We start from the raw sequence: 7,846 nt of genomic DNA, 5'->3' as shown, positions 1-7,846 counted from the left end.
CGCCTCGTCGCGCGCGAGCTCATCGGACTCCTCCAACTCGTAATTGCGCACTGTGCGCCTGGACCCCGCGGCCGGAGGCGCCTTCCTCGCGCGCGTCCAGTCTGCCACCGCTCCGCTGCCACGCCGAGCACCGCAGCCGCGGAGGCGGGCCGCGCGCCGGGCCTCGGCCAGCCGCGGTCTGACCAACGTTCACGCGTCGCGCCCGGCACTCCGCACCCGAGCTCAAACAGCCCAGCCAGCACGCCGGCCGGCAGCCGGCCCGCCACGACCGGCACGCACCCGCCGAACGGAGCCAGGCGGGCGGCGGGGCGCGGGCCGTCCGCGCCGACCGGCGCCTCGGCTCGCACGGCCAGCACCGCCGCCGCCGCCGCCAGCCAAGCGAGCACCGACGCCGTCATCTCCGCCGCCGGCCACGCCGCACACCGATCTGGCTCGCTGCGCTCTATCGCCGCCGTCGGCTGATGAGGACCGGATCCACCGAGCCTAGCCTATCTGAGGCATCGACTGTCCTGCAGACACGGCGTGCTTGAGCCGCGCCAGCCCGCGATGCCGGGGGCTTGCCTCGCGCAAACACTCTGTGCCAGTCGATCTGACTTGCACAAGGCGTAATTCGTCACCACAGGAAATGCAAGTCTTAGGTGTCTGCGATTGACATAAAAGGTTCTGCGCTGATGCAGCCATCGCAGCGACAGTGAAGACGACGGTGCCCAGATCTCTGTACATGATGCCAGTCGGAAAATGCTCTTTGCTGTGGCTACTCCATCCTTGATCAGGTTTACCTTCTCAGTCAGTGGTTCAGTGTAGCACACAGTTGGGCTGCTGCCCAGCTACGACGAACTCCAGCCCACAACTTTGATGATGGAACCGACCAGACTCGTAACGTTGGTTCCACAGCATCCTTGACCACACCGCGCTCACCCTCTCTTTCTCATCCTCGCCCCGCCCCCCCCCCCCCTCACCGGAACCGCTCCAGTAAAACCGCGCCCCCCCCCAAGTTCTGACACTTCAACCATTCAAATGAATGCGTTTAATCAACTCCGCTCAATTCGTGTCATTTATTTCAATGCATCAAATGTCCACAGCACAGACCCGCGTCGTGTCGTCTGTTCGCTCGGATGATTACCCTGGTCGCGGCCTTTGCTTGTGCCCGACGCCTGCTCCGACGCAGGTGTTAGCACCAACGTGACACAGGCCGGCTGCCGAACCCCCCCCCGTGGACTAGGCTGAAATAACACGGAAACAACACAGGAGAGGTGGACAGTGCTGCCCTGCAGCGGCGAGCGCGTCGCAGCAGTGCGGCACTCTTCCAGTCCATCCAGCAGCACGGCTTCGTCGAGCCCGGGGCGCCGTGGCCCCGCAGCAGTGCGGCACGGTCCCAACCCATCCAGCGGCACGGCCTCGGCGAGCCCGGGGCACATTGGCCCAGCCACAAAACGCTACGACCCCCGCTCCGATACCAGCACTGCCACTGCTAAAGGGCTCAAAGTTTTTCCTCTCTGTCACACCATTCAGGTCAAATGTCTCGTCAAAAAGCAGCCCCAGCCGTAGATGCCAGCTGAAGAGTACAAAGCAGGTAACTTAACGTATCGTACTTATCCCAAATCGCACAAAAGCGGGTAACTTAGGAAGGCTGCACACAGCATCACAGTGATGAGAATCGCGCAAAGAAGATGGAGTCAGCAGCATCCATGGCCAGGTTGTTTCAGGAGTTTCTGGAGCCCACTGTAAGAAGTTCTTAACTGGAACTTGAAGGGGATCAAGATAAAAGGTAAAGCGGCAACCTGAACATGATGCACAGCATCACAATTGAAACTGGGCTTGACATTAGGAAATCCAACTTTTGGGATTCAAAACCGTGCCTCTGGTTGATGGTACCTAAATTTCAGTGGGCAACAGATACTACCACACAATCAATATTCCTTCACTGCACAGCATATATTGCATCCAGTGACACTATAAGAACATTGCATGATGGAAAACTTGCAGTTTTTTAGGTCATGGTATACATTGGTACCTGATGTTAAAAAAGAGCATTGTACATCAATCATCGTTGTTAAGGTAGAACATATCGTAAACAATCGCAAAACAGGTCATCTAAAATCTTACCTTGGAACTTAAACAACTACAATAGCGACCATCCCAGCGCTGAAAACCCAGCAGCCGCGACCCCGGCGCCATTGCACGGGTGGTCACAACATTACTACGCATCAAGAACCATAACAATTCAAGGGGTCAAGGTAACAAGAATCCGATGAAATGTCTTTCTTACATATCCAAGCAGTCTTCCGTACTGTTTGTAGATTGGTGGACATGGGGGGGGGGGGGCGGGGGGCAAATTTGACGTTTTTGGGAGGGGAATGAGCAGCAAAATGAGAACATGGCGGCTAAAAAAACTTCTTAATACGGTACATATATATGGTATGGAACATGGATGCCGATGGGACACTGGATTGAAGGAGATAGGGTAGGAAGGTTAGGTTAGGTTAGGTTAGGTTAGGTTAGGTTAGGTTAGGTTAGGTTAGGCTAGGTTAGGTTAGGCTAGGCTAGGCTAAGTTAGGTTAGGTTAGGTTAGGTTAGGTTAGGTTAGGTTAGGTGAGGTAAAGCTAGGTCAGGCTAGGCTAGTTAAGCTTAGGTTAGGTGGTTATCTTAGGTCAGGTTAAGTTAGTTTAGGTTAGGTTAGGGCAGTTAGATTAGGCTAGTTAAGGCTAGGTTCTGGTCTATTCTGGCCTGTCTGTTTCATGAACTTACCTAAACGCTATAAGAAACGTATTTTATAACATTATTATTGCTACCTTGGCCTTGTACACTTTTTATGGTTATTGATGTGCATTAATGTTGTGACCAGGTGCCCACCACACAGCAATGGCGCTGGGGGATCGAGGTTGTCGAGCGTGTGTGGCGCTCGAGAGCTAGCTATCGTAATTATTAAAATTTGAAGGTAGCAGCATGAATCTACCTGTGTTATGATTCTTTATGATATGTTCCGCCTTAAGCATGGCAAATGATGTACAATACTCTTTATTAACATTAAGTAGCAATGTGTACGGTGCAAGTCTCGATCCAGGCTGATAGAAACTAATACTTAAAATAAGGTGCACACGTTGAACAATGCCCAGAGCACATGACAAATTATGATTGAAATGCCATGCAAGCCCCAATAATATAAAAAGGAGCATCTGGAGCAGAATAGTAAGTGCAGCCATGTTCTAGCCAATGTACGATCAATCTCATCTAAGCAGTGTCTGAATCTTGGGTGTTTCTTGGTGTTTTTAGCCCCAAGACATTTTGTTCTCCACAAACATACACTGGAAGGAAAGGAAAAATTGTTCTCTGTGAGCGAATTCAGATGAAGGCAAGCTGCTCCTGAAACTTCGACGGCATCGCGTGCCACACTCGCACGACTAAACGAGGGATACTGCTTGCCGGGTACAGTGGAATCTCTCTACCATATCACACGCAATCTTTCCTTGCAATGCACTCAGTGCCCAGGCCCGTTGCTGCTCATCATCGCACGTTTAACCCACCCACCGTCCAACGACAACAGCGCGCTCAGACGCCGGGCCCGAACCCGCGCTCAAACGCTCAAATCAAGTGTCTATTGATGGCCGAGGAAGCATATCCTCGAAAATATTTAGTACGTATTCTTGCTAAGAGGGGAAACGGTGTTTAGTACCGATTCGCAATAAAAGTGGCGAAGTTTAGTACGTCTAGATACTAAACAGAGCAGCCCGCTAACCAAGCTGACAAGAGGAAATGAGGCTGTGTAGAGGTGGACGTCGTGAATTTCTTTCTTCGATGGTAGTAGAAAACCTTTACCATTTTGGGATCTCAATTCCCATTTCAATGCGAGTTGCTCCTAGTGCGCGGCGGTGTCAGTCGGTTGGTGGTCAGCGGGGGGATGGTGGAAGTGATTGGGAAGCGTGCATGGAGAAACTCTCGCGCGTAATTTACAGAATCTACCGGCTGAGTGTGATAATGATCTATCCTGGTTTAAAGGGCATTGGAAAAGATATTGTCATCCGGGTAGTGCAAGGAATGGGATACTAGTCCCGAGATGTGGTTAGCATCAGACTTGGGTTCGACTCGAATATCTTGAACCAGCTCCGGATTGGCTCACAGATTGTGGAATCTGACTTAGCTCGTGACTCAGCTTTCCATTTTTCATTCGGCTAAGTTCAGACTATATTTACATTCGAGCACTTGGCTGACCCATGACTCACGAAGATCGCAAAATCAAATATCAAGCTCTGGCTCTTTTATATGCAGATGTATGTGTTATATATATATATATATATATATATATATATATATATATATATATTGTCTGGTTTCTGGCTGAGATTTGGCAAACCAGGATGAACAACATGGGCTTTTCTGTTTAGAAAATGTGATAATAATTCTGTGCTGATGCTGAAAGTTTTATGACGCATTACTCACATGACTTCAAAATTCAGTGCTGGAAAAGTATAAACAAAAATTACAAAATTTAGTTTCTTACTTTATGGGACGATCCTAACGGACAAGGATACGTTCGCTCGTTCCACCTAGTTACACAGGTCTACGGTCAATATTGCTGGTATACTTGCTCTGATATTGCCTTGGAAATACCGGTTTCAGTTGATCTGAGGTCACCGAAGATTTCAAAGATTTCTAAGGTAATCTGCACATCGTCAGGCATGTCATAGATGTCACATCAATACCTGCGTGCAGTTGTACGCGACATCCACTGTTTGAATTTTTTAATTAGACGATTTAATTCTTGGATATCACAGACACAGCGTACTGTTGGCACCGGAACGTTAGGGGCATACTTCGGACATCAAGTTAGAACAAACCACCTGGTATGACTGCACTTTTTCCTAGTGTGCGTTTCAGACCACGTGACATTTTCTCTTAGTTCAAACGCGAATTAATGGAGCATTCCTTTCACTCATGCTAGTAACAGCGCAGAAAAATCAATTGTAGGTAAAGGCCACCGTGATGCATGCTCTGACGTCAGACACATAGCAAGAACGTTCTCCTGGCGTAAAAGCTAGATACCGAAAGCGACGGGACAGAAAGGACAACGAAACATCAGAGCACACGTTAGTGCATGACAGATGGCACGGTAGGACAAAACTTGGGCGAGGGGGGTGGGGGGATTTCGAGGATTGAGTGCAGAGGGCAGAAAGCGGAGGACAGAGGTCAAGACGGCCAGAATGAAAGACAGAAAACAGATAAACACAAAACCCACCAGCCCTAGCCAGCGCACACATATGTCTCCGATAACGGGTGGGCAGCGCAAGCCGTTGCTCTCAGGGCGCACGACCCTGCCGGTACGGGAGCTCCCGTTCCTTGTCCCGCCCGCTCCCTTCCCATTACCCACTTTCCCGCATCCGGCCCACTCGTCACTCCTAATCCTCGTTTTATGGGGGCCGTCATGCCCCCTCGTCCGCGTCCCCGGGTTGATCGGATCCTGGTGGCTGAGGGGCGCGTCGTGCGGGTCAGTCACGGCGCGTCCCAACACTCCACTTTGGCCAGGATATCCGGGGGCGTGGGGGGGCCCGTGGGGCCCCACAAGGGTCTAGCGGCTTGTCGCTCGCGTTGCGGTCACCGAGGACGTGATAGTCGAGGAACTTACAGGGTTTGGCGTGACGAGCGCTCGAAGGATTCTCGCCTCGTCACCCTTCACCTTATTTAGGGACGATCGGTGCCATCAGTGGATTGTATATCTTTTATTCACATGTGTTTTGCCACTTAAATTCTCATCTTCCTAAAAATGTCAGCCACCTTATTTAGACACTGCAATTTGACGACCGAAATAATCTTGATTGTACCTACTCGCTATGCCTTACCTCTCTCTCTCTCTCTCTCTCTCTCTCTCCTCTCTCTCTCTCTCACGCACGCACGCACGCACGCACGCACGCACGCACACACTATATATATATATATATAAATATATCTATATATCTATATCTATATCTAGAATATATATGTTGAAGTCTAGAAGTTGATATCCAGAAGTTTGCTGACATCAGCTATATATACATATATAATATATATATATTATATATATATATATAGATATATATAGATATAATATATAGATATAGCTGATGTTCAGCAAACTTCTGGATGAACAACATTGGTTTTCCTGTTTAAAATTCCTGTAAGAATGCTGTGCTGATGTTGCAAAAAATCTTATGACTTATGCTGCATAGTGTTAACCTTGACATTCAGCTCATGAAATGTGCGACAAGTGGGAGTCAATCCATGAGGCAAAACAACATTTTCCCTGGTGAGCAGACGAAGCACATATCTCACCCCAACAGGATTGACTCATGAACAGATTTACAATTCCACTTGAGTTGGACACAGGTCATTCAGCCAAGATGTGCATACATTTTCCAGCACAATCAACATGCAAAAATAATGCCTGTTTGCCTGATATCATCACCACAACCAGGTAGCCACCTACTGAAATGCAACATTTTTACACACATATATGCACATGCTAACCAGACATGTGTTTGATGCTTGGTGAATTGTGAATCAGCTGACAAGTGGATTGTTTTGAGATTAAGTAATAAGCTGTATTTGTTCACTAGGAAAGATGCGGCTTTGAGTCATGACCTGAATCATATTTGTCACACATTTCATGAACTGAATCATGAGCCAATCATTCCTAGCAATGTTGCATCAGTGAGTCATATGGCTAAACTTAATTGGCAGCATAAGGATATGCTTTGTATTCTAAGGAAATTAACATACAATTTCAGAGTTAAAATAAACACCATGCAGCGTTAATCACAATGTTTTTTTGCGACAAGTTTGTTGTTCTTCCTGAGCAGCAAACACCATACTGTTGTTCCAAGAATCTCCCAAATCTCAGCTGAGAACTATTTACCTTTACAACCTACATGAGTTATGAGTCAAATGATTCAATGTAAGCATTGCATTTGAACAGTCAATGAAAAATGGAACACAAATGAGTCATAAGCTGAACCAGATCTGAAACTCTGTGAGCCATTCCTCAGCTAACTTAAGAAATTTGAGCCAAACCCACGCTTAATGCAACCCACTACAGCCCAATAACCATATTCCATCAACCGCACTACCCGCAAGACGATATACCCCAAGGCCTGAAGTCCAGGATATGTCAATATCATACTCATCCGGTAGAAAATGCCGTTCTGTAAATTAGGTGCAAGTGTTTCTCCGGGCACGTTTCCTAACCGCTTGCCCGTGCTCCTCACTGACTACCAACCGACCGCGTCCTAGAAGCAACTCGCAATCAAATGAGAATTGGGATGCCAAGGTGGTGGAGATCTTCCACTCCCATAGAACGAAATTAAATTCATAACGTTCACCTCTAAATAGCCTCATTTCCTCTGTTGAGCCTTGGGTTACCGGACTGCGTTCTTTAGTATCTTTCTTGTCTTGGCTTACGGCGTATAGCCTCTTGGGCCCAGACGTCCGTCATCGTTGCGTAGTCGTAGAATTTTGGTAGCGCAGTTGGCAACTAAGCTCGACCGAGGATGAAAGGAATGTTTTGCATTGGTCAGGAATTTTCGTGTAGGACAGTGGTGTAGCAGGGAGGTGCAACGATCGGTGTGAGTTTCTGGAAAACTCGGTGTTAGATGTTCAGATATATAAAATGATTGGTGGACTAAAACAAGAGAACAAAAAGTCCGGATTTTTTTGGCCAGGCTCTCTGTATCGTTTTCTTTTAACCACAGCTTCGCCACATGACAGACATTTCAGGTTAGAGTCATTAGTCAGTCGGTAGTCACAAAATTTACCATTTAAGAAAGCATTTACTAGCTAAGAAATTCACATATCTGCCGTGCCGTTTACTCTAACGCAT

Source organism: Pollicipes pollicipes, unplaced genomic scaffold (assembly GCF_011947565.3).
Source record: "Pollicipes pollicipes isolate AB1234 unplaced genomic scaffold, Ppol_2.1 Scaffold_6138;HRSCAF=7277_pilon_pilon_pilon, whole genome shotgun sequence".
Taxonomy (NCBI): Eukaryota; Metazoa; Arthropoda; class Thecostraca; order Pollicipedomorpha; family Pollicipedidae; genus Pollicipes; species Pollicipes pollicipes.
The sequence above is the reverse complement of the archived record's forward strand: the minus strand, read 5'-3'. Positions refer to the sequence as shown.